The 27593-nt window shown below is 42.3% G+C and overlaps 1 protein-coding gene and 2 long non-coding RNA genes across 3 annotated transcripts in view; 1 reads left to right on the top strand and 2 right to left on the bottom strand.

Annotated features, from left to right (window-relative positions):
* Positions 1 to 27593, bottom strand: part of LRMDA (leucine rich melanocyte differentiation associated) — a 733109-nt gene that overhangs the window by 335415 nt on the left and 370101 nt on the right.
* LOC309371277 lies at positions 21426 to 27558 on the bottom strand. Its single transcript, XR_014169004.1, has 3 exons — positions 27487 to 27558; positions 25950 to 26074; positions 21426 to 21698 (listed from the first exon to the last, which is right to left on the bottom strand). It is a non-coding gene; the product is annotated as an uncharacterized lncRNA (long non-coding RNA).
* On the top strand, positions 21439 to 21954 carry LOC309371329. The gene is made up of 2 exons (XR_014169055.1): positions 21439 to 21474; positions 21806 to 21954. It is a non-coding gene; the product is annotated as an uncharacterized lncRNA (long non-coding RNA).

A 27593-nucleotide genomic window follows, 5' to 3' on the forward strand; every position in this document is an offset into this window, starting at 1 on the left:
GTGCCGGAGCAGTACCTATTAATCTACTTGCATTTTTTGGCATGCTTTCGAACTGCTAGGTTGGCAGGAGCTGGGACTGAGCAATGGGAGCTCACCCCATCACAGGGATTCAAACCGCCGACCCTTTGATCAGCAAGCCCAAGGCTCAGTGGTTTAGACCACAGTGCCACCCACGTCTCACATGTAATACGTAAAAGGTAAAGGGACCCCTGACTATTAAGTCCAGTCGCAGACGACTCTGGGGTTGCGGCGCTCATCTCACTTTACTGGCCATGGGAGCCAGCGTTTGTCTGCAGACACTTCCGGGTAATGTGGCCAGCATGACTAAGCCAGTTCTGGCGAACCAGAGCAGCGCATGGAAATGCTGTTTACCTTCCCACCAGAGCGGTACCTATTTATCTACTTGCACTTTGACGTGCTTTCGAACTGCTAGGTTGGCAGGAGCAGGAACCGAACAATAGGAGCTCACCCCATTGCGGGGATTCGAACCGCGGACCTTCTGATCAGACAACAGTCTTAGCCATCCTCAGTTCTGACCTCCAATATGTGGGTGTGGAGTGCGAGGAAGAAGTGAATAATGGCTCGTTATCATTGCTAGGTTAGAAGCATCCAGTTTTCAGGATTGTCCTGAGATCCTTGGCAATGCATAAAGTTTCCATGGACCTCAGTTTCCCAGTTACTGAACAGAGATCAAGCTGCCTACAGCACTGCACCCAGCAGATTGTAAAGTTGTGTCTGTAGAGTACTTTAGGAGCTTCAACAGAGAAGTGCTATTCAAGCAGAAGGGATTAGCATCAATGTTTTTACTAGATATTAGGAATAGGCTGCTTCTGCTCTTGGAATATCCCTTTTATTAAAACTCTGCAAAACTCAAAGAGCAGCAAGGAAAGCCTGTAAGCTCTCTTAGTTTGTAGCAAAGAACCTTCTATCTGTCCTTGTGAATTAAAAGCAACAAGGCACAGGCTCAGTACCATGAACACCACCAAGGGCTTAAGGGGTAGTGGCAGGTAGCCGTCCTCCCTAGTTGGTTTAGAAGGCTAATAAGCATCACTCAAGTGCACTGCAGGTTGATCTGCCCCTGCTCTAATGACATGAAAGCTGCCCATTATCTCACCTACAGGTACCACCTCGGTTACCTCATTGCAGGCCTCACACTCCCACTCCTGGAGGAGAGCAATCGTTGCCAAGAGATTTCCAATGCAATTTCCAAAGTCACATCAAAATGACAAAACATCACAACGCATTCAGCTCTGCCTGATTCCAACAGAAAGAACTTTAAGTTTCCACTGTAATTAACCCTATCCTCGTTAAGATAATTATGATCAAGCTCCCTGTCACAGCTAATATCACAGCATCATTGCCTATGGCTCACGCTTTGCCCTCATTAGCTTACAAAAACAGTGTGCTGAGCAGGCAAACGAACTCCCTCCCTCCTGATGACTTAGAAGCTATGTATGCAAGACAGTAAAATAAGAACACAAAGTTCTCTGGGAACATTTCCCCCCATTTAAGCCCTTCGATTAAATCTGTAGTGCTTTCCCCAGTTTATCTGCATCCTATAATTCGTGCATAATTTGGAGGAAAAGGGTTTCATTTTTCAGCACAAAGGGGTATTTTCAGTGGCAATTTTTGCTTTGAATATGCAGGGTAACTAACTGCTGTCTACTAGCTTTTCTTTATGCCAGTCATCTGGTCTGATGAAGAACATTTGGAAAGGATTTGGTTACAATGAAATTTTAAAAAAGCAGTTTTTGCCTACTGGTAATCTTGAACTATACATTAAATAAGAAAGAAAGAAAAAGGAAACAGCAGCAGTATTGTTTCAACAATGAAGGAACAGAAACCAAGAGATTTGTATAGACTTCCTCATTATGCAACTAATATACACTTGCGTGTTGATTGGAAACAGAACACATTATGCTCCCCTTAATATATCTCACTCATTTCAAATGACATCCCCCCCCCTTACACACACACATTTCCTCCTGCTAACTATAGATAAACTAGAGATGGGACATGCCTTGAAATCGACTTGCTCTTTATTGACAACAAATAGCTCTTACCAGAAATTAAAGATGGTGCTGTTACACAATGAAATATTGTCCACACTTCTAATTTTTAAAGTGTTCTTTAAAAAAGCATTCAGACAAATGCATGACTACAAGATTGGATGTCTATACCATTTATCAACTGGATTATCGAAACAGTTTCCAAAACTAAGCTCTGCCATCTTACCAGTCTGAGCAAGTTCACATGACTAGATTTCATGACAGGAAAATAAACACACACACTCATCAGAATGATTGCATGAAATAATTTTCACATAAATAGCACAACATTTATCATCATCTAATGGACATGGTGCCCAAAATTTCATAAGGTGAGTGCTATCAAACCAATTCATCAGCAGGGGACATTATTTCACTTATAACACTTTCTCTCTTTCCAATGGTCTCTTTGCTGAACTTTCAGCAAGGTGAGGACCAAAGCAGAATCACAGTCTAGTCCTGTATCCTTGGATCCATAGCCACACATAAGCAACAAAGCTGCCACACTACCTCACATTAATGAAATCACAAGTCCCACCACACACCACCCAAAGAGCATCATGTATGTTGGTCTCCCAATATTTTTATTTTGGGGGCACATTTTTCTAGCAGTGTTGTCCACCATAATTTTTGGCACCAGGATTCTAGATTCACATCAGAATCTTTCCAGTACCCTGGCTGTGATTCTTTCAGCTGATAAATGTAAACGGGTGACCAATTCCTTACTAAAAGTAAAAGCCTTACCAATTCTACATTCTGATCAATAAACAAATTCAGCAGAGGTCATGGAGGGACATAATTATTTGCTTTGTAATAAATTTGCAAATTTATTGTGCCCAGTACTCCTATATCCTCTGACACTCCCACCAGAAGTGGGAATAAGCTACCATCTTATTCTGGTATCCAGCCATGTTTATTTAAAACCAAATTTAAGTCAGCTTCCTCTATCAAAGTTCTAAATTGCTTTAGGGACTCCAAAAGTACTTAACCCAGAGTTTAGGAATAGTTTGTATATGCCTGAATTATGCCAAATCCCTGCTATACACACCACAGATTCAGATAGCCAAACAGCCAAAATGTGACTACTTCCTTACTTGTTTGGGCTTTACTGGTCAGCATCAGCCATTTTCTCTTTGCCAACAAGCTCATCAGAAAATGCCTAGATTATAATTTCCAAACAGACTAAGAAGATTTATTCTAGCATTCAGCTGTAATGCATGGCAATATGAGTATTTTAATTTCTAGACTACCGTATTTTTCCATGTATAGGGTTTTTTCCACACCAAAAAATTAGGTTTAAAATTGGTGCTGGTCTTATACATGGGTAGTGCTGAGGGATATTTTCTTAATTTGGAGGGGCATTATACATGGGGGCGTCTTATGGATGGAAAAATATGCTACATAAAGGAATATAAACTTATAAGATCTTCAAACTCTTAATTCTGGATGAGGATTTACTCTTCCCTTACTAAAAAGGTCATATGTCTAGTTGTGATAAAAGACCCAGTTTTTCCTCCTGGGTGTCCAGGTGATATCTGTTGTCATAGCAGCTGGTCCTGCCCTCAATATCATGTAGTTCCACATCTGGACAGGAGCAGCATATGCACACTCTATGCATGTAGGCCTCCATCCATAGAAGCTGGAACAAAGTCTACTTGCACAGGTATTGCTATTATTATTGTCACCATCACCACCATTAATCAAATTTATCCCATCCTTCCTCCCAAAGGCTTAAGCGGCTCTCTCTTTTGGATTTTCAGGTGTTAGCAGTAAAACCTAGGGATGAGCTAAATCTGCACGATGGTTCAAACTGAGAGAATTAATGCATAGATGTCAGGGGGGCAGGGAAGCCACATTACGCTGGAGACAGCCCCACTATGTGGACCCTTGTCACATGTCACATGGATAGGGATTTAGATGCACCACCTAGATCTTATCAGAGGAAGGGCAAGATACAAATAATATTATCATTTGCTGGCATCTGTCTGTCTCGAGAGACAATGGAAGAGTGCACCATGGGGGGGGTGAAGTCAAACCATTGGAAAGTTACAGTGCCTGGTGTGGCTGTAGAGACCAATAGGAGAGAGGCATGTTTCATTACACTTGGTGCAGATGAAGGCGTCTGGTTTCACTGGTCCATAATAAGCCAAAAGAAGAACAATGTGAGGACTTCGAGTTCAAAAGTGGGGTCAAACTATCCCTCCTTTGTATGATCAGATGTTAGCACAGGGGTCAGCAAGGTTTACCTCGCCTGGGCCGGTTCACTCCAGCACAGATCCCTCCGTGGGCCAGGTCGCGCGCACACGAGCAAGTGCACCCACAATTTCCGGTGTCTGCGTCTGTGCAGATGCAATTTCCAGCGCATGCGCAGACGCGATTTCTGGCACTGCAGAAGCGAGTCCCTGTGCCATGCTGGTTTAGCACAGCACGTGAGACTCGCCAAGCGGGTGGCTCAATTTCCAGCACATGCACAGACGTGATTTCTGGCACCGCAAAAGCGAGTCCCTGTGCCACACTGGTTTAGCACAGCGCGCGGGGACTCGCCGAGCGGGCGGCTCGTGGGCTGGTTAAACGACCCCCGTGGGCAGCTTGTGCCCATGGGCCTCAGGTTGCCTACCCCTGTGTTAGCAGTTACATTTGGGAATGCAGCGAACCTGCATGATGGTTCAATTACATTCACACCAAGGGCGGTGTTCACAGCATAGTAGTGCTTATGTCTTTAACAGCAACATTCTGAATTATAATTTGAGCATTAGAATGTAAAAAGTCCCCACCCCTTTTAAAAGAAAACTAGGAGAATGGAACGAGCTAGGCAGTATATAGCACACTCTTCTAGCATAGTGAGAAACGGATGGTGGCGGGGGGGGGGGAGAGAAAGTAATTTTTCTCCCATCTTCCACAACAACCAAGGCTGGGGAGTGACAAGCAAATTGACGCACTGCTCAGAGGGCAAAAGATAAATGTTTGATGAATTGGCCATCGCTGGAGGAGTGATGGGCTTCATATGTGCATAATGGACTAGCTGCCTTTCAATTGAGATTGCCTGCCAAGATAAGAAACTATAATGAATGGACCAAGTGGAGCCTCCACCATAAGAAAAGTATAATCTGACTAGTTTTAATAAACTTAATAAAAAAGATGAAGTGGAAAGAGGCCAGCAGAAAACCAGCCTTTGTGACCGGCTACCAGAGGTGCAAACGGATAACAGATGGACTCACGCATGGTGGGAAAGGAGTAAAAGTAGTTGCATTTGAATCGCTTTCTCATTGTTCACAGTGGATGATTTCACAACTTGAAGGCAACCTTATTAGAGTAAAATACATTGCAATTAAGACTCATGCTATCCCTTGACCCACATATGCCTTAGAGAACCGTCCACGTTCTGGAATGATATGGAAATGGTTCAAGGAAAGGATATTTCATTTTGCTGCCCTTGGATTTCAAGCTGAAGTATTTCAAAGTTTCACATAAATTCTCCTAAGCTGGATGACTTCCATGGGGTGGGGGAATCAGTCACTTCAAAGTAGCAAGGTATTTTACTATCCTCAGCCAGGAACAATCCTCCCATTTAAAGTTACATTTTCTTCTCAAGTCTCTGGCTAGAATCCTACAGAGTTCATCTGGGTGAGCTGAGCTCTGGCTCCTAGTGTGTGGCACACCAAGCATCTTCAGTCTGGCTCTGAGTAATGAGGGAGCCTTTAAAGCAGTGTTTCCCAACCTTGTGCCTCCAGCTGTTTTTGAACTACAATTCCCATCATCCCTGACCACTGGTCTTGCTAGCTAGGGATGATGGGAGTTGTAGGCCAAAAACATCTGGAGGCCCAAGGTTGGGAAACACTGCTTTAAAGCACTACTACTTGCAGCGCCAGCAGGGTAACATAGAGAAGCCTGGGCCATAATGCAGGAGTCCATGCCATAGATCAGGGGTCAGCAAACTTTTTCAGCAGGGGGCCGGTCCACTGTCCCTCAGACCTTGTCAGGTTATATTTTGGGGGGGGGGGGGGAGTGAACAAATTCCTGTGCCCCACAAATAACCCAGAGATGCATTTTAAATAAAAGCACACATTCTACTCATGTAAAAACACCAAGCAGGCCCCACAAAGAACCCAGAGATGCATTTTAAATAAAAGGACACATTCTACCCATGTAAAAACACACTGATTCCCGGACCATCCATGGGCCGGATTTAGAAGGCAATTGAGCCGGATGGCCCCTAGGCCTTAGTTTGCCTACCCATGCCATAGATCTTCCAACATTCACCAGCATTAACACATTTTCCTGAGGACTGATGCTAACACTGGAAGGAGTTCTAGGGGGAGCTCTCCTACATTATGCCCAAGGCTTCTTGCAGTATCATGGCAATGTAGGAACTGACACCAGAGAGCCGTTTTTGGATAGCCAGTGGAAAGGAGATGTTCTGGTGGCCAGATCACCTGGAGGACTGTCTTCTTGGCATGTGAAGAAGGGAAGATAAAAACTCTGTTCAGGCAAGCATTTGATCCTCATATCCTCATGTTATCTTAAAAGTGCCTGGATTATATATCTAATTTCTACTGCTATATTTATTGGCTAATTTATACTTTTAACGTGTTCTGCAACAAGTTTTTGTTGAAAAGCGTGAAATATCTTCACTATTATTTGAAAAAAATGAAAGATAAAAGTTCATTAATACAGAGGTTGTCCCTAGTAAGAACATGTGGGGCTGTTGATTTCTGGGGCAACAGGACATGACTCATGTTGTGTTTATGAGAAGAGGAGGAGGTCAGGAGCTATGTTTATGGCTTTACACTCCATATTATTGTCTCACTGTGCTGATATACACTACGTATGGCTGCACAGAAGGTATTTGGCTTTAAAAAGTGGCTGGGCAGCTTTAAAACAGGAATTTGTGTGTGTTCTCTTGTACCCAATGTAGGAAATGAGGGCACAAGGAGACAGAACTGAGCTGATCAAGCTATATGCTATTTATAAAACAGTGTGAAATGGGCCAGCACTAACTCCCAATGTAAATAATAATAATAATAATAATAATTATTATTATTATTATTATTATTATTATTATTATTATTATTAGTGCTTCTTGCCCCTGTTCCCATACCCTCCAACCCAAACAGTTCCAAAAGGCAGGTCGAGGGAAGCCCTCTTTAACCCACAATGTTCTCTTTGGAGCCTCGAATCCACCACTTGGAAAGATTTCACAAGTTTCTCATATCTATATCTATATCTATATCATCTATATCTATATTTATATCTCTTTATGCTTCCCTCCAAATTCCTTGGATATTTCTTTCAAGCACAATGTTAGGTGAATAATGTTTGTGTTGTTCAAAAGCTTACACACAGACACACATCCTTTAACAAATCAAATAAGATGTGTGGTCCATTCCTGTTCTGCTTTTCAGCATAAATTTTGTGCATAACCACCAAAGGAAATTAACTCACTGCTTGGAAAACCAGGGAAGGCTCCCTCTGTTGAAGAAAATTTAAAAGAACACTGATTGCAAAGCCCTGCTCCTCCTTAGGTGTGTGCGTTTGTGCGTGTTTGAGAGTGAGAAAGCAAGGAGAGGAGAGAGAGAGAGAGAGAGAGAGAGAGAGAGACAAAGACGGAGAGGTAAGGCTCAGGAGTGCTGGGTGAATTATAGACTGCCTCTCAAGATTCACAGCTCTTCAAGGTAGGAGGTTAATATTCTCACATGTCATTGGGTCTGCTGGCTCTACTGATGGCTCATTGAATCAGGCAGCAAATTATTTCCTCATGCAGCAGAGGACATCACACTTCAAAGGAAAGGAGCCAGGGTCAAGACGGCTCTCCAGTTCGATTAATGACTTGGGATCAGCAGAGGTTGCCTGTAGGTAAGAAAGTGACTGAAGCTTTTGACAAAGCTGACTTTTTGAACAGGACTCCCCCATGCTGCCACAACTTCCCCCTTCGTCAGCAGCACCAAGTTTTACTTCCAACCATTGCCTCAGACTGACCTGACTTAGGCCCGCTGAGATGGTTTTGACCTCCTCAGTCTTTGTTACCAGACACAGAAGCTACCTAGCAGCAGTGCATAAGTGCCTCTCTGAAGGCCACACTGTCTCGCAAGGGTCTCAACCAAATTCTTCGTAAATATAGGCCGGTCAAATGAATTCAAGTGCAAGTCACCATATATATATGTGAACATTTTCAAATTCATGGAAATAAACAATAGCTTTAAGTTATCTCTTTAAAAAACAATATAAAGAGAACACTGAAACTCTTATACTTCTGCATAGGAAGACTTTTTTTAACTTGCTAAGTTCATAAAATAAAACATAACAGTATTAAAACAATACAGAAATTATATTAAGATGATTGGTGGGGGGATTCAGAAATATATGTGCTTCAGTCCTTGTGGACTTGCTAATCAACACTATCCTTGGCAAATAATGAATGATATCAAATCTTGCTATACAGTTTTTGTAATGTTTATTGCCATGGTAGCAGCAGATAAGAGATAATTAAAACTTAATGGCCACTGTATTCATCTGTCTAGAAAAAAAGCTAAAACAATATACTCTGTTTGATATGCCCTTGCAATTTTTTAATACGTATTTAGCTTGATCTAATAAAGCACTGAAATGAGCTTTATCATAGCAATGCGTTTTTAACACATATGATCTACTCAGACTTCACACTTTCTAAAGCAAGTATGAATAATTATATCAACACAAGAGTGGCTGCACTCCTCTGCAGTTTATGTTTACTAAAACATAAGGGTCAGTGAAATGCTTATTCCCAAATACTAGCTGACCAAGTTATAGTCTACGGATTGACCATGCCTGTAGCTAAACTACCATCCAATAGGAATAAGATGACTTTCATAATTCTTTCCAACTCCATTTAAAATTAATCATTTCTGAATCTTTCCATTTCCTGATTGGTTGTGAGCTACAGCAATACATTAATAGCTACATTTTGTATTAGTTACAAAAAACATTTGGTGGGCGGGGGAAAGGTGTTACTGAGCAAAATATTAACAAATGAAGAGACCAATGTTCACCCCAGAGTTCCCAACAGAGGAGGATAATCAGTCTAGGATAGTGGTGTCCAAACTTTTTTCAAAGAGGGCCAGATCTGATGAAGTAAAGGGCTGTGAGGGCCAACCATAGTTGTTAACCTCAACATTGAAGTTGTTGAGGGTTTTTTAAGGATTTTATTCCAGGAAATAAACTGGCACAGGGGCTGGATTGGGCTGGATTAGGCCCCTGAAACAGACTTTGGACATGCCTGATCTAGGACCAAGAAGAGCTTGTCACCTCCAGATTTGTTAAAAAGGGTGGTGTTATGGCTATGAAGGCAGTCTGCGGAGCTGGGTAGTGAAGAGGAGATAGCCTAGCAAAAAACGTCTGCAGTGTGTAGCTCTGGACTCTGAAGGAGAAGAGTAAAATACCACATCAGCTCCCCTCATTTCCTCTTTGAGGACTAATAAGCCAGAAGGTGGCTCAAAATCACCACAACTAAGCCACATTCCTTGTATAACATAACCCCGCTATGCCAACATGTAAGCCTGCTCCTAACTGAAACAAAGTGTTACATATATTTTTTTTGGGGGGGGGCAAACAATATGAAAGAGAGTGGAAAACATAACTATACATATAATTCTGCCACAGTTTTCCATTCTCCACTGACTTTTCCCAATTTCATTTTAAAGTTGCAGAGCTAATTTAATGGCTGCTGACCAGGGAATGTAAGTGGTCTGTGAATTGGCCCCTCTGAAGATTTCAGCTCAAAGGGCCTATATGCATCATTGGCTCAGATCAATAAAAATCATTTGTTCTACTGTGTGCATAAGCTAGGATCTGACTCTTTAAGAATTTGCATATGGCTCCTCATCATAGCCACTTGCCAAAGGTTTTTAATTTTTTAAAACAACAACAACAACAACAACTTTGTGGCATTCCAAATCAAGCATGCCAACATTTCACTCTCCCATTTGTTGCATGTCTCTTGACATTTCTTAAAAAGCAGCTCCCTTTCCCTTTCATCTCTCCACCCTCTTCTGCCCCCACCCCCTCACATCTTACAACACCTTGCTTTGACTTTCAAAGACTATTGCTATCCCCATTTTTTTTTTTATAGATGCCTTTACTCTTAAGTGGATGACCTTTTGCTGGGAAAGGTGGTTAAAAGACTGAACAGCTCTGTAGGTTACAGATATACAGACTGATAATAGGACTGAAGAGGAGGAGGAAGATGATGATAAATATGACACCTGCAGAATTTATAGAGCTTAAATTTTGTTAGCATATATTACGTAGGGCTGCAAGCGTTGACATTCAGTGGCAATCCCATTGAAGACACGGCAGCTTTATCAGTCAAAGAGTAACTTTCATGGGTATGGTGCTCATTCAGTTGCACGTAGGTTCAAGAAGGCAGGGTGCTTGGAAGTCAGGGATTTGCTGAAGGGCTTTCTAGCACAGGTGCAGCAGCAGGAGCCACTGTGAACCCAGAAAGGTTACACATCAGAAAGGCCAGATGTGTCACAGGGAACTAATAATGGATAGATTATAAGATCTGAACAGGGAGTGGCAACACATGCCAACCCCATCAGAACACTTAGAAGCCCCCTACAATGATCATGGCCACTGGTCCCATCGCCTCCTGGCAAATAGAAGGGGAAGAAATGGAGGCAGTGAGAGATTTTACTTTCTTGGGCTCCATGATCACTGCAGATGGTGACAGCAGTCACGAAATTAAAAGACGCCTGCTTCTTGGGAGAAAACTAATAACAAACCTAGACAACATCTTAAAAAGCAGAGACATCGCCTTGCCAACAAAGGTCCGTATAGTTAAAGCTATGGTTTTCCCAGTAGTGATGTATGGAAGTGAGAGCTGGACCATAAAGAAGGCTGATCGCCGAAGAATTGATGCTTTTGAATTATGGTGCTGGATGAGACTCTTGAGAGACCCATGGACTGCAAGAAGATCAAACCTATCCATTCTGAAGGAAATCAGCCCTGAGTGCTCACTGGAAGGACAGATCCTGAAGCTGAGGCTCCAATATTTTGGCCACCTCATGAGAAGAGAAGACTCCCTGGAAAAGACCCTGATGTTGGGAAAGATGGAGGGCACAAGGAGAAGAGGACGAGGGAAGTGGTTCGAATCCCTGTGACGGGGTGAGCTCCTGTTGCTCGGTCCCTGCTCCTGCCAACCTAGCAGTTCAAAAGCACATCAAAGTGCAAGTAAATAAATAGGTACCACTCCGGTGGGAAGGTAAATGGCGTTTCCATGCGCTGCTCTGGTTCGCCAGAAGAGGCTTAGTCATGCTGGCCACATGCCCTGGAAGCTATACGCCAGCTCCCTCGGCCAGTAAAGCGACATGAGTGCCGCAACCCCAGAGTCATCTGCGACTGGACCTAACAGTCAGGGGTCCCTTTACCTATACCTTTACCCCCAATATGTTGTTGTTGTTGTTTAGTCGTGTCTGACTCTTCGTGACCCCATGGACCAGAGCACGCCAGGCACTTCTGTCTTACCCCCAATATAGCACCAATGTTTATGAAGCTGGCTTTATAGCAATGCAATAAAGTACTTAACCTGAAACTATTCTTAACCTGAAGCACCACTTTAACTAATGGGGCATCCTGCTGCTGCCGTGCTGCCGGAGCACGATTTCTGTTCTCATCCTGAAGCAAAGTTCTTAACCTGAAGCAATATTTCTGGGTTAGCGGAGTAACCTGAAGCGTATGTAACCTGAAGCGTATGTAACCCGAGGTACCACTGTATTACATTTTTCTTTTTTGGAAGGTGGGGCAGTATATTATTAAGAATGTATTTTCAAAAAATGGACATTCAGCAACCATGTGAGTGCATGTGTGTAATTGTTACATCAGCATTAGCCAAGATTCAAGCTAACCTTGGTTCCTGCTTAACCCAGAATCTGAGACCAAGGTTTGCATCTTGTTTTAAGTGGGAACCTGATGAGATATAACCATGGTTACTGTTACTAGTAGTGCAACAATTTGCTATATTTAGGCTCTGGAATTCAAGTTCCCAAGGTGGTGTGGGGAAGTAACGTGTTCCGATGTGGTTATGTAACTGGAATGGAAGCATTATTATCTGTGCGCCAGCCCCTATGTGATGGTAACTTACTGATAGGAATCTACAGGTTCTCTGGTGTCCCATGTTCCTTTCATGTACCTGTTCAAAGGTTCATATCTTACAAGGAGTAAACGTCAACAGAAAAATTATCAACCACATGGGTATCAACTGAAAATATCAGAAGACAAACTAGCTTAGTGTGTGTCTAGTGAAACAATGTCTTGTCCTTACTGAAAGGTAAAGGAGCAGGATATTTTTATTATTTGGTAAAAATTAAAGCAAAAATTAAATCATCTTATTATGTAATTGGAACTAGGCCTCAGGCTTTAGCAGTAAAGAAGGGATTAAGGCCTTCAACCACCTGGGTTGTCATTCTCTTGGGCCCCATTACCACCCCCTTATTCGTTTTTATAGCCAACAGATTAAAATGCAAGCGCCACAATCTTTGATCTTTCACTTGCTGACACAAATCCTTTCAAGCCTCCAACGTTTTTCTGCTGAGGTAATTAGTACTAATTAAAAGGTTTCCAACAGCCTTAGCTCTAGGTTTTTTCCCCCTCCAAAGAAATTGCTTTTACAAGTGCCTTCCATCTTTGAAATGTATGCATCGCTCACTTTCTTCTTTATCTGACTCAGAGAGATCAAGTAGATTAGTGACTCCATTATTTGCCAAGACAAAGCCAGACAACAAACAGGTTTTCACTATCTCCCTGACCTGTTGAGGTGCAGGGTTTATATTCAGAAACAAGTGCCTCCGCATGTATTAAAAGACAGTCCAATTATGCATTAACAGACACAAGGCAGGGTTCCTGCATTTAAGCATGGACATCATTTAATGATCCACTGTTCTCTTAGAAGGGAGAGAGGCGACTAATCAAACTGACAACTTGCAGAATAAATAATGGAACTGGTTTGTTTTCATTTCTCTCTCCAGGTGTCTGTTAGGCAGAGTACAAACAAATTTTTTTTAGAAATAAAAAATGGCTTGTTAATGCTTCTTTTCCTTTTTAAAATCAAGTTAAAATTGTATCCTTGAGGTAAGTTTACTGATGATGAAAGGCTTCTTTGCAAAGGTTTATAACATCAGCAGCACACACTATGGGAAAAGTATATTGATTATGACTAAATATTATGGGGAACAAAACACTAGGTTTTATAGGTGATTACACACACACACACCAAAAAAAATCAAACAGCAGTTTACACTGACAGAAGCTTATGTTCTGATCTTAAGGTTTTTAACTGAACACTCAGTCAATATGGGCGCTGTGTGGCTCATGTTTCTTATGAACCTTCTGCCTACAGTGATAATAATAAATTACACCTCTTGCAGCAAAAGTGTTTTTCAAATAAGAGGACTTAAAGTTCTCACTTTCTTCTGAATTTGACAGCAACTCTCACTCATGTAGTTTCTTTGGCACGATAGATCAGGAATCTCACACACAGCTATGAGAGGCGATCTAACATATCATTACGACACAGGGGTCTATTCTGCTTTCACAACACAAGCACAGAGCGCCTGCCAGCACTAATGGGTGTTGTGCGCATAACCGAAGGGCATAGAGAATACAATGTTCTAAACTGAAGGGATGGAAATGCTTCTAAAGCCAAACCAAGAATAACATCTTTAAACTAAAGATTTCCAAAGTCAGATTTCAGCTACTACACTAGCCAGATGTTGGCCTGCAGGAAGACCGCATCTTGAACCATCTGAGATTCACAATAATTGCCCTCTGGTTATAGAACAGGAACAGGGAACCAATTATTGCATGGCTGCAGCTTCCATCATCCCTGACCATGGGCCATGGGTGATGGCTGATGGGAATTGTAGTCCAACAGCATCTCGAGGGCCACAGGCTCCCCATCCCAGTTCTGGAGTTTGCTTAAAAGGTAAAGGTAAAGGACCCCTGACATTTAAGTCCAGTCACAGATGACTCTGGGGTTGCACTGCTCATCTCGTTTTACAGGCCGAGGGAGCTGGTCTTTGTCCGCAGAGAGCTTTTCCGGGTCATATGGCCAGCATCACTAAGCCGGTTCTGGCGAAACCAGAACAGCGCACAGAAACACTGTTTACCTTCCCGCAGGTAAGCGGTACGTATTTATCTACTTGCACTTTTGGGCGTGCTTTCAAACTGCTAGGTTGGCAGGAGCTGGGACTGAGTAAGGGGAGCTCACTCCATCGCGGGGGTTCAAACCACCAACCTTCTGCTCAGCAAGCCCAAGAGGCTCAGTGGTTTAGACCACAGCGACATCCACGTCCTTGGAGTGTAGCCTTCTTAGACTTCAGCAATTGGTAGGGTGAGCGTTGCTCCTAGAGCAGGGAGGAAGGAGTCAAATGACACTAAGATTGGTTCAGAGAAAGAGTTTATCCTGCTCTCCGGATAGCAGGAGGCACTGCGTGATAGGTTCACAGCAAGCACAAAAGCAAGAGAAATTTCACACAGTATATATATCCTCCAGGCACCCTCTTCCCCCTTCCCCAGGAATCCAGCCTTGTACGTTCATACACGTAAGTTGACATCCATGAACAGAAACAGATGAAGATTGTCTTTGCATGTATATTTTTAAAGCTTTGCTTTTGAAACTGTAGACATTATAAACACACAAATATTGGGTAAGATCTACCCACTAGTTCTCTTATTTTAATTGCCGCAGACTACTCCTGAACCATTAGGGCCCAACTGAATGCTTTGGTAAAGGTGTGGCAGAAGATTCTTTGCTTTCTGTCAGCGCCCTCGGCTGCTGAACAAACAAACCCCTGGTGCAGTTGGTGCATGGAGGGGGCCAAATTACCGTACCGTCCTCCTTCACATAAATGCTTAACCTCACATTAAATCTTCCACCCCCTTTCCAAGGAGGGACAGCGGAGAAAGACAGTGGTGATATATATTGGGTCACGGTGTACCTGTAGCAGCAAAACTGGAGGCCCTCATCTGTGCCACTTGCTAAAAACATGTCTCTCCTGCATCAGTCTCTACAGCCACAGCAGGCACTCTAATATCCAGTGGTTTGCCTTTACTACCAAAAGGCTCACTCTTCCATCGTCTCCAAAGATAGAAGGATGACAACAAAATTACCATCACATGACCCAAATTAAAAGCTATTATTACCAGTTGGAAAACTTCCAGAAGGTGGACCAAAAGACCTGCTACCAGTTCCTATTATCACAAATGCTGTTCCTACATATTGCTTCTAGGCTGGTTACATGGAGTGGTGGGTGCCAGCCCAGGGGGCAACATCTGTCCCAAGGGCCTCCAGTTGCTGGTGTCTATCATGGGATTTTCAGTATTAATACACACATATTTTATCTCACATAAATAGAGTTCTTATTTGCACAGCCACAGTTATGAGCTGTCATCATAAAATCCCAAAAATTCGATCCATATAGTAAAACTAACAGTAAAAGTAATTATTTCAGTGGGAGATCTCCGTGTGTCTGTGTCTGTGTGTGTCTATATATATATATATATATATATATATATATATATATATATATATGTATGTTTTGGTGTCCTCGGGTGTCTTCCCGTGTAAAAGTTGGGGTGTCTAGGCGACGTTTCGACGAGGTCTCACTCGTCATCTTCAGGCTGGTGCTTTCGGCTTCTTGTTACTGGAACAGAGCAGGATCTCAACAGTATTTATAGGAACTCAAACACTGAGATCCTGCTCTGTTCCAGTAACAAGAAGCCGAAAGCACCAGCCTGAAGATGACGAGTGAGACCTCGTCGAAACGTCGCCTAGACACCCCAACTTTTACACGGGAAGACACCCGAGGACACCAAAACCTGCATTCCTGTACCCGTGAAAATCTACGAAAGCAAATATATATGTATGTATATATGTGTGTGTATATATATATATATATATATATATATATATATATATATATATATGCAGGTTTTGGTGTCCTCGGGTGTCTTCCCGTGTAAAAGTTGGGGTGTCTATGCGACGTTTCGATGAGGTCTCACTCGTCATCTTCAGGCTGGTGCTTTCGGCTTCTTGTTACTGGAACAGAGCAGGATCTCAGTGTTTTAGTTCCTATAAATACACTGAGATCCTGCTCTGTTCCAGTAACAAGAAGCCGAAAGCACCAGCCTGAAGATGACGAGTGAGACCTCGTCGAAACGTCGCATAGACACCCCAACTTTTACACGGGAAGACACCCGAGGACACCAAAACCTGCATTCCTGTACCCGTGAAAATCTACGAAAGCATATATATATATATATATATATATATATATATATATATATATTTGCTTTCGTAGATATATATGTATATATGTATACACACACACACACACAATGAAGATGGAACAAAGCTGGAATTATGAAGGAGGAAACCCTGAGCAATGTGTCTCAGCCTCACATTTAGCCATTGAAAAATATCCTGCCAAAGGGTGCATTTTGACAGTGAAAAGATGAAAAGCGGGTGGGGGGGGGAAGGAGCAGTCTGTCACTTTGTGACATCACACTGCAAGCTGAAGTCGATTGAATATTTACAAAAACCATTCAGAGTTAAGAATTTTTACAAAAGACAAAAACAGCCATCCACACACTGCTGCACAACTGTTTTGAAACGTAGGCTGTTTATAAACTGCATACTTTGGGAAAGAATATGCCTAGCTTACATTTCTCCTGCTTTGTTTAATATCCTCCTGGATAAAGACGTCCGGGGAACTCAAAAGCTTACTAATGACTTTATGTCATTTTTTGTAGGTCAAATAAAGGTATTAGGGAGACTATACTATGATTGCACATAATTTGCCAGGGAGTCTTTTAAAGATAGTTGCTTTAAAATTATACATGCAAACAAGGCTCAAGTGTCAGCAAAATACAAAATGTTTGACAGGAAATTATGCCAGGGCAGAAATGACTGGTCATGTCTAGGAGCACACAGTCCTACTGCTGATATGTGGAAGTGATCATTTCCTAGGTGGGGAGACACTGGGACTCCCATCTAATCCACACTGAGCTTTATAAAGGAAGAGCAGGATATAAATATATACAATATATTATGGGAAATGTGTCGCTGTCTGTTCTCTTTGGACGCCACCCAATATATTGTTAACAAACTTGTTGTGAGGGTTCCCAAGAAGGGGCAGCAGTTTTCATCTATGTTTGGATGCCAGGTGACATTTTGAATCAAGATTGCTGACAAAAATGTTACTTTGGCATGATTTAGCCCATTTTGGGCACAGTTTCGGCACTTCTTCAGATACAGTGGTACCTTGGGTTACAAACGCTTCAGGTTACATACGCTTCAGGTTACAGACTCCGTTAACCCAGAAATATTGCTTCAGGTTAAGAACTTTGCTTCAGGATGAGAACAGAAATCGTGCTCCGGCAGCACGGCAGCAGCAGGATGCCCCATTAGTTAAAGTGGTGCTTCAGGTTAAGAATAGTTTCAGGTTAAGTACGGACCTCCAGCAAGAATTAAGTACTTAACCTGAGGTACCACTGTACTATAATCAAACTTGACAAGAGGGTTTCCAAGGTGGGCGTGGTGAATTTCTTTGATGATTGGATGCTGGGTACCATTTTGAATAAAGATGGAGGACCAAAAAGTGACTATTGTGTAACTTCACCTTTTACCTGGTATTACAGGTCTAAAGTACACAGATTTGAACACCTCTGGAAATATTGTCACTCAGTTTGGCAGGACAGTTCCAATCTGCACCAATTTGAGTGCCTCTCAGTAAGTTTTTACTAAACTCGGCACAAAGGCTCCTGAGTTGGAGGTGGCAGCCTCTGTCTATATTTGAACACCAGGTACTATTTTGAATCAAGATGGTAGACCAGATTAACGCTTTAAACATTACCCCTACCACCACCCACACTGATCCATGCTGGAATTGCTTCAGGATGTTATTATTGGTTTGTTTACCACCCTGGGCTCTTTTTGGGAATAAGGCCATGGTAGTAGTAGTAGTAGTAATAATAATAATAAATAATAATAATAATAATAATAATAATAATAATAATACTTCATTGGGCCCCTCCTTCTCCCAACAACTTTGGAACGAGCCAGAAAAAGGCACTAATGAAGATAATAATGATGATGCCTCTGTACTGCATCCCCCCTCCAACAGCTTCCAAGCAATTCCTGCTGCATGGCATGCAACAGAACCAAGAAAATGTTGCCATATCCTTCCCTCACCCTTATATTCAGGCAGCAGAGCAAACACAGCAGCAGCAGGACATTATTACTGAATTTCTTCCTTCACCTCACTTTTCAAAAAGCCCTTCAAGTGGCTGCCTGCCACATGACTAGCAAGCAGCAAAATGAAAGAACGGCGATTCCCATGATTTCCTCCCTCCACAACACAAAAAAGTAACTTCCTTCCTACTGCTCCACATGGCTGGCGGGCAGCAAAACAAAAACAGCAGCGAACAGGTGGACCCACTGCTTCTTCCCACACTACTCCACACATGCCCACAGTCCGTAAGCACCACCATAACAGCTGTCTGCTGATTTTGCCCCACAAGGCTACTTTTTTCTCTTCCGTTCTTTACCCCCCCCACTTACATTCTTCTCTCCCCCCTTTTTTTAATTTAAAAAAAAAACGTTTCATGGACAAGAAAGCTTCTCCCCTCCCCACTTTCAATGAGCTCTTCAATGGGAAGCAAAGTACCTCAGTCAACACCCTTAATAAACTACAGTTCCCAGAATTCTCTGGGGGAACCTATGACTGCTTCAAGTGGTATGGTATTGCTTTAAATTTATAGTGCAGGTAGGGCTTATCGGTCCACCTTTCTCTTAAGATGAATTTGCAAGAGCAAGGCTATCTCTACAGCCGATTACACAGTAGAGCAGCTCCTGCAGTGTACCATTTCAGTTTGCACACAAGGGATCTGCATACAGTATTCATAAACCCCATGTAACATCTAGACAAAAACATGCACATGGAAAAAAGAGCAGAAGATGGAGAATTTTGGATTCTCCATCACCACCAGCCAAAGCCAACACACACACACACACACTCTTCCCCGCCTCCAGCATTCAAACAAGTTATTCCCCAGGCACAATCTTAAGTCTTACAACCCATGGACATGATTTTTTACTGTGTTACCTGCCCTTCATGTAGACTATATTGTATCTATATTTAATCCTGCATCAAAAAGCAATAGAAAACTCTTTTTAAAGAGAAATTAGGTAGGGACTTTTTCACTGGAGACTGAGAAGGAAAATGCCAGCTCCTAGGATCCCCCGCCCCCCAAATAAATTACTATACAAAACACAGTTGTAACTTAATCACTGAAAGCATGAAAAATAACAGAAAGGGGGATATTATTGAAAAATATTGTGCTGTGGTGGTGATAGCACTAAATCTGAAAGATCACTGTGTGTATTAGTCACTACATTAATGCAGTTAGTGCATTACCAATATCTCTATGAAAAGAACAATTTGTATTTGAGTAAACCTGAAAACATGGCTTATAAATTTGGCCTTTATTTCAGCAAAAGGAGCATTCCATATAATTTGGGTTGTCTGAATTTTATTGTCAATTACTTTCAGCTTCAAAAGAATTTCTTTTACCCTGTTATTCTTGCTAATGTAATGATTCTTTAGCAAACACAGGATTTTAGCTTCCTACTATCATTACATCTTTAGGCAGAGAAATTGGTGCATGGTCCTGTCCCCCGCTTCCAAGGGTGTTTATTGAAGAAATCATTCTGAAAACAAATTGGAGCCATAACAATAGTAATATCAACCAACGGCGATAGCAATTATTTTTAAATAGCATTTAATATGCAGGTAAGATTTTAAAATGCACTTATTTAGATGTGCAGTTGAATATATTGCTTTTATATTTGCAGTGTAGTGTTTGTTTATTATTAATATAATTCGATTAAATAAATGTTATTTCAGTTTGTTGTAGGGGTTTCATATAAAAAAAAGAGTAAGTATATTTTTCTTAAACCAAAGGCTTTGTATTCCTTATCGTGTTTGTCCTTACAGTATCCCTAGAAAAAGAAGTGAGAAGAGACCCTGGAAAGAAAGGGAAAGTTCACTTTGTCCAGGGTAATCCACTGGCTGAGAAGGGATTTGAAACCCAAAACTCTCAATTCCCAGTATATCCTCTGAATACACTTGTCCTCAAATATGCTAAAAATAGTGGGTTGTACACCACTCTCTTTGTGCTTTACAAGGAAGAAAAAGTTCTGTCGTGTGTGACATATGCTTATTTGTTCCTATGCATGTTGTCTAAATAACAACAACAACAACAACAACAACAACAATATATGCACCTAAACCATGAAGCAGCCTTGGGCATCTAAAGCGGTACATGTTTCTTTCAAAAACAAAACACGACTTAAGATAACGCATCTCAAGGTCAATTGAAGCAGGGGCGCACCAGGAAAGAAGTGTTTAAACTGCGGCAGACTTAACAGCTTAACCAATAAAGCTACTCCAGCCTTCAGTCAATGGGAATCAAAACAATGATTTCAAACTATTTTATTCAATCTACAGGCAGGATTACTGGGTGATGGGAGCCTTCTCCCCCACCCTTTCTTCTGATCTACAGAAGGTAGCCCTTTCTGGGTTTTGTTTTGTTTTGTTTTGTTTAAAAAAGCTTCCTTTTATAAGGAGTTCAATATGCATACTTTTTTTCATGGCTGCAATCACAAGGATACATATTACATTTTTAAAAATATCTTTTATACTCGTTTTACAGTACTCAAAATCTCTTTCATTTACATTCATTGAAATTCTGCCATTTAGTAACCATTGATTTCTTTCAGATCCATGGCTAAGACCCCTCAAGTTGCCAAAGAGATCAGCTCAGTAATATAATATTTATATATATATATTGTAAATGAAGTCATTTGCTGCCATAAGCAGAATAAAGGTAATGACCCAAAATAGGATAAATTGCCACATCAGTCATCATCATTAGGGTTTTCCACCTCTTGAAATAATTTGAAAACTGTCAATAAGGGAATTCAAAATAGCACTTCTCCCTTTCTCTCAATCTCTTGCAGCCCCTGCCCTTTCACCCTTGGTTCAGCCTAAGTTCCTAAAAATAATATTTGGGGTTTTAATAGCTATTAAGACATTGTATAACACGACTTTGATTTTATAGTAAATCGGCCTGAAAAACTGTCGCAACTGTTACACTCAAATATGTCCTCTGGGTTTTGTCTTTGGGGGGAACTCTCTCTCTCTCTCTCTCTCTCTCTCTCTCTCTCTCTCTCTCTCTCTCTCTCTCTCCCCCCCCCCCGTCCCTCCTTCCCTCCCTCCCTCCCTCTGTGAGTGTGTGCATGCCATTGTGTGTCATCCAGAGCCTCCTGCCTAGCAAAGGACACTGAAGCTGGGCAGCGGCAGGAGCTGCGTCTCAGGCTTTAAGGACTACAGTAAATCTTCAAACAATTTATCCAAACAAAGGCCAGCGTGTAGAGAGGAGAGGGGGGGAAATACACGGGAAGCAGATGAATAAGCAACATCAATTATGGGGGGTTGACCTTTCTTGCCCCGCACCATGGCACAGATTTCACACCAAATCGCAGCAGATTGAAGTTGACATGCCTGGAGTGAACGCAACGGTCTCCACAATGTTGCCACTCTGCATTCACCAGGGCTGCTGAGAAAAGGAGAGGAGGGAGAAAATAATGGGGAGTGTATGTGTATGTGTGTGTGTGTGTGAATGAAAAATCACACATAATGGTCCTGGGTTTATTTTTACAGAGAGCAAAATAGCTCAATTTGAGCACTTAGACGGTCGAAATTGGCTCATGTGAGATACAGAAGGTACATCCAAAGGGACAGTTGAATCAAGGTGCCTTGAGCTACGTGGCCAGAAAAAGGGAGAAAAATTAAACACAGTTTTGGACATACATGTGGCTGGTGGATGCAGTAGCATTGAAGAACATAAAGACTACACATTAAAAGTGTTCTGATATAATAATAATAATAATAATAATAATAATAATAATAATAATAATAATAGGGGTTGCTCATAATCACAAGTGTATGTACACACAGACTTTGTTCTGCACATACATGCACGCATGCACACAGACTTTTTGCATGGACACTAATCTGTATTTCTTGCTGAGATAAAAAGTGGATCAAGGCAATCTAATCTGAGCTGCAAACGTTTGGCTCCTTCTTTGGCTACAATAAAAAAAAGAACCTTCTTTCATTTAAAATGCAGGTTTTATCAGAGATATAAGTCTTGAAAAGAATTGCCTAGAAGAGATAAAACCATTCAACCAAAGAAAAAGCCACATTGACTAATGTGTATCAATTAAAATTCAGGTTCTGGCCTTTGGAACAGTCTATTTAAAGATTTACACACACACACACACACACACACACACACCGTAGACAGATGATTATTAAATATTTATATGTCTGCAAAAGGCAATGTGAACGCATTTGCTTTGTTTATCCAGGGATATCCCCCCCCCCCGGCATTTATGTAGTTGCTTCATCACCTGGTTATTCACTAAACAGCTCCGCTAACAACCGTACCTTCTTGCTAGAACGTCAGTAAAAGTTTAATATATACTGGCACACTGGGAACAATCCAGAAAAAAGTGCTTTTGTGCAAGCACCACTGCTCTGGTGCAACTCCCCTTGATTTCAATACACTTGCTTAAGAACTTCCCACTGGATCATGTCCACTGCCTTCATTAAGGGCATTATAGGGTCTGCTAAGATTTCATTTCATATATAGAAGAAGAAGAGAGCTTTATCACTACCTGAAAGAGTCTCAAAGCGGCTAACATTCTCCTTTCCCTTCTTCCCCCACGACAAACACTCTGTGAGGTGAGTGGGGCTGAGAGACTTCAAAAAAGTGTGACTAGCGCAACGCCACCCAGCTGCTGCATGTGGAGGAGCGGAGATGCGAACCCAGTTCACCAGATTACGAGTCCACTGCTCTTAACCACTACACCACACTGGCTCTCATATAGTAAAGGTATTTCCACATGTTCTTCCAATGATCAATGGTAGCTTGCCAAGAGGAAGGGCAACAGAAAGAATCTCATTTGAGTGTCACTTGGAACAACAGGTCTTAAGCTAACATTGCTGCTAGCACAATGGTACCTCCATACCCTCCAACATCCCTTTGATAAAAACCGGGACACGTGTGTTTTAGTGCCATGCTACTGTATGAGTCAGCTGGCTCACGCGGCAGCACAGCACCAAAAGAGACGAACCCCAATTTTCATCAGAGGAATGTTGGAGGCTGCTCTTGCAGGAGGCAACTGACTTGCACGGCAATGTGGCTCAGCAGTGGTGGAATTGGAGGGGGAGAAAGAGGACATTCCGGGATCAAATCAGAAGTCAGGATGGCTTCTGTAATTCTGGGAGTGTCCTGGGAAATTTGGGACACTTGTAGGGTATGGTATCTCTGTCTCTCATAGCGATCTTGCTGCTTTGTGTGTTCTAGTACATCAGGAGGCCTTAGATAACCCCCACCTCTCTCAATGTATAATATAAGGATAAAAATAATGAGCCCAACTTACAAGATTGCTGCAAAGATTAGCTTGACAATATTAACAAAAGAGGCCCAGAGGCCAAATATGAACTCAGGTATCTCTACCTGGCCTTCAGGAGTCTCCTCAGGCTACATCACTCACCAGTCTTGCTTTGCATATTACTTGAATGGTTTTTTTTTTTTTGCTAGACTAGAATGTGTCTTTGAACTATGATAATGCATTTTGCTTTCCTGAATAAAGATAAAGAATATGTGTGGAGACAAATCTATTGCACAAAAGTAAAAAAATAGTATTATTTGTTCCACCCACTTTGTCTTCTCCCCATACCCAAAACCAATATTTGGCCCTCAGAAGGTTGCAAAGTAGGGTTGCCATATTTTGAAGAGCAAAACAGAGGACACCCAAGAGAAAAAGACACCATGAAACTTTAAAAATTGCTGGGGGGGGGGGGCAAATGCAGAGGAGAGGTATCTTATTGGCATGGTATATGCAGACTGAAGGCAGAGAATAATATGGGTTCCAGGTCATGTAAATTGGGCGATAGGGGTGGAAAATAGGTTTATATATCTGATTATTCAGATTCAATACACCCCTGCCTGCAACCCCCCCCCCCAAAAAAAAACTATACAGTGGTACCTCAGGTTAAGAACTTAATTCGTTCTGGAGGTCCATTCTTAACCTGAAACTGTTCTTAACCTGAAGCACCACTTCAGTTAATGGGTCCTCCTGTTGCTGCCATGCCGCCGGAGCACGATTTCTGTTCTCATCCTGAAGCAAAGTTCTTAACCCGAGGTACTATTTCTGGGTTAGTGGAGTCTGTAACCTGAAGCATCTGTAGCCTGAAGTGTCTGTAACCCGAGGTACCACTGTATAGATTTTTAAAAAACCTTTTCCCAATGCAAGGAAAGGGTGGGGGAGCCAAGTGAAGAGCTCTCTGCCTGCTCAAGAGAGATTTCCCCCAGCATACACACAGCCCATTAAAAAACTCTATTACCCACCCACCCCAAAGTTTGCAAAATAATGCAAGAGTGAGGAGGGAAGAAAAGAAGGAAGGGGGATCAGAAGGGGGGCGGGAATCAGGAGTCCAATCCGGAGGGAACCGCTGCCTCAGTCCCAGGCCTCCCCTCGCTTCCCTCCCCTCCCCCCTGCTGGGTCTTTACCCACCCCAGCCTAGGCCCAGCCGCCGCTGCCACTGCCAGCCCCTCGCTGCCCGGCAGGTGGCTCCAGCAGAGAGGGGATGGGGTGGAGAAAAGAGCTAGGCAGGAGAAGAGACAGAGAGAGATGCAAGACCGGCTGACATTGGCAAGCGGAGTACAAGGATTGGGGCAGGGCAGACCAAACAAACAAACCGAGACATTTTTGCAAATTCTAAAAAATGGACAGAACTTTTAAGCCTGAAAATGGGGACATCTCTGGGAAATTCCAGATGCATGGCAACCCTAAAAGTATGCAGTCTTTGTGATGAAAAATGTTCTCCATTCTGCTAGTGCTATAGATGTATTAATTCTATGCCCAACTATATTCCTCTGTACAATCTGAAGTAGGTCTGCCAGTGGGAGGATTGGACTGGTTTCTGTATTTTGTTATAATTATTTCTGCCCTGCAACCACCTGGTGAAGGGCAGATTAAATATATTACAAACAAATACACAAATTCTTCTGAACTAGACTGTACTGTTTCTATGTTTTAAGATGTTTAGCATTACGTTAGCAGTACCACCTAAATGGTAGCACCAACAAGTAGCAGTAGCTGTTTTGTAGATTCTGCTGTTGTGATAGAAAGGGTGGAATATAAATATTTTAATAAATAATTTTAGCCAGCACTATGGAAAGGACTCTGATGACTGCACTATTTACAATGAAGCTAAGTTTCCCCCTGTTCTAAATCAATCACTTGCGGACACTTCCCAACTGCTATTTTGCTTTCCAGACGCCTTTGGTCATGAAATTTCTTTTCTCAAATAATTGTTTTCTCCCATTTTCAAATTCCTTCAAGACAGGACATCCTTGTCTTCCCAATCAACTGAGTTCATTTTTTTTTTGGGGAGGTCTAAAGGACTCATGGCATGCAAACATCCCATCCTGAAGAAGAAGAAGAGAAGAGTTTGGATTTGATATCCCGCCTTTCACTCCCTTTAAGGAGTCTCAAAGCGGCTAACAGTCTCCTTTCCCTTCCTCCCCCGCAACAAACACTCTGTGAGGTAAGTGGGGCTGAGAGACTTCAAAGAAGTATGACTAGCCCAAGGTCACCCAGCAGCTGCATGTGGAGGAGCGGAGACTCGAACCAGGTTCCCCACATTACAAGACTACCGCTCTTAACCACTACACCACACTGGCTCTCTGAGAAGCTTAGTTGTTTGAAATGTATCTGCAAATATTCAGTACCTCCGGTTCTGGTGACCCCCATACACTCTAGAGTTTTGACCATTACTTATGATATCCAGTTGCTAAGTCAGTGTTTCAGGAAGAACAAGGAGAGGGCCATCAAGATGAAAGGAGAAGAAGCAACCCTGAAGATAAATAAATCCATGCTAGTTAACAAAAAGAGATTTGACACTTGCTTCCAGTTTCCCCATGTTTTAGGCCTGAAAAGTGCTCTTTGGTAGATGACTTTAATCCAGAGACTGGGACCTTGTGGCACTTCCAGATGCAGTTCCACAATTTCAACATCCCTGACCATTGGCCATACTGGCTGCAGCTCATGGGAGCTGCAGACGAACAACATCTGGAGGGCTATAGGTTCCAGATTATTGAATTAACCAGTGTTCTATGGCAAACTGATTGATGGCCTTGGATCAAATATATTTGGGTTAAACTACTCAAAGATGGGGATGCGGGTGGCTGTGGTTTAAACCACTGTGCCGCTTGGACTTGCCGATCGGTTCAAGGCCCCATGACGGGGTGAGCTCCCGTTGCTCGGTCCCAGCTCCTGCCAACCTAGCAGTTGTTCGAAAGCACGTCAAAGTGCAAATAGATTAATAGGTACCGTTCCAGCAGGAAGGTAAACGGCGTTTCCATGTGCTGCTCTGGCTTCACCAGAAGTGGCTTAGTCATGCTGGCCATATGACCTGGAAAAACCATCTGCGGAAGTTGACAAACGCTGGCTCCCTCGGCGTGCAAAGCAAGATGAGCACCACAACCCCAGAGTCATTCACAACAGGACTTAACTGTCAGGGGTACCTTTACCTTTACCTTTTACTCAAAGATATTTCTGTTAAACAGTTTTAAAGATCATCAGGTGCTCTTGAGATGTCCCTAACAGATCTGAGAGTATAAAATTTTAAGCCACCCTGTGCTTCTTGAAAGAAGGGCAGGGTTCAGATGTGATTAATATGTCTTTTAAAAATAAAATAAACCCACCTGCAAAATGTTCCCTCATGTGAATGTTAGGAGCTAGCATGATTTCCAGTCACTCCTATTTTAAATTATATTACCTTTCAGGAGGAAAAAGAAGTCTTGCAAAATAAAGGCTAAAATCTCAAGGCTAATGTCTATGTTATGGAAATTAGTACTTGTAGCAAAGCACTCAAAAGCACCCAAACTGAGGTATGCTATCACCCTGTACCCCTTTAAACTTGAGCTGGGAGTGATTGTCAGTGCTACAAGTGATTAATATTAGATAGGGAGATGGGGGAACATCCAGCCCATGCTTATCCCTCATAGGGAGCAGGCTAGCTGGTTCCCCTCCAATTCTCCCTAGACATGAATGCGTAGCATGGGATCAAAGAGACTGAGCCACAGGGTAGGGGGGAATATACTCTCCTATAAGGTGTCACAAACACACATCAGACTCCAGCTCCCAATTTCAAGACAGTTTATTAATAATCTTGTTTAAGAGACCCAATGGGAAAAGGCAGAATGGGACATGAAAGAAAAGAAAGCAAATTTTTCTAATCATTTCCATCCTGATGTATCGACTTACAGATAGGCTCCTGGTCTCAAGGCAACCATGGATTGTCAGATGGATAACAAAGGCCAGTGTATAAAGTGTTCTTGACCTACGTGGATTCTGATTGGCAGGTGGCTTTG

Source organism: Podarcis melisellensis (genome assembly GCF_964234715.1).
Source record: "Podarcis melisellensis genome assembly, chromosome: 5".
In the NCBI taxonomy this organism is placed as follows: Eukaryota; Metazoa; Chordata; class Lepidosauria; order Squamata; family Lacertidae; genus Podarcis; species Podarcis melisellensis.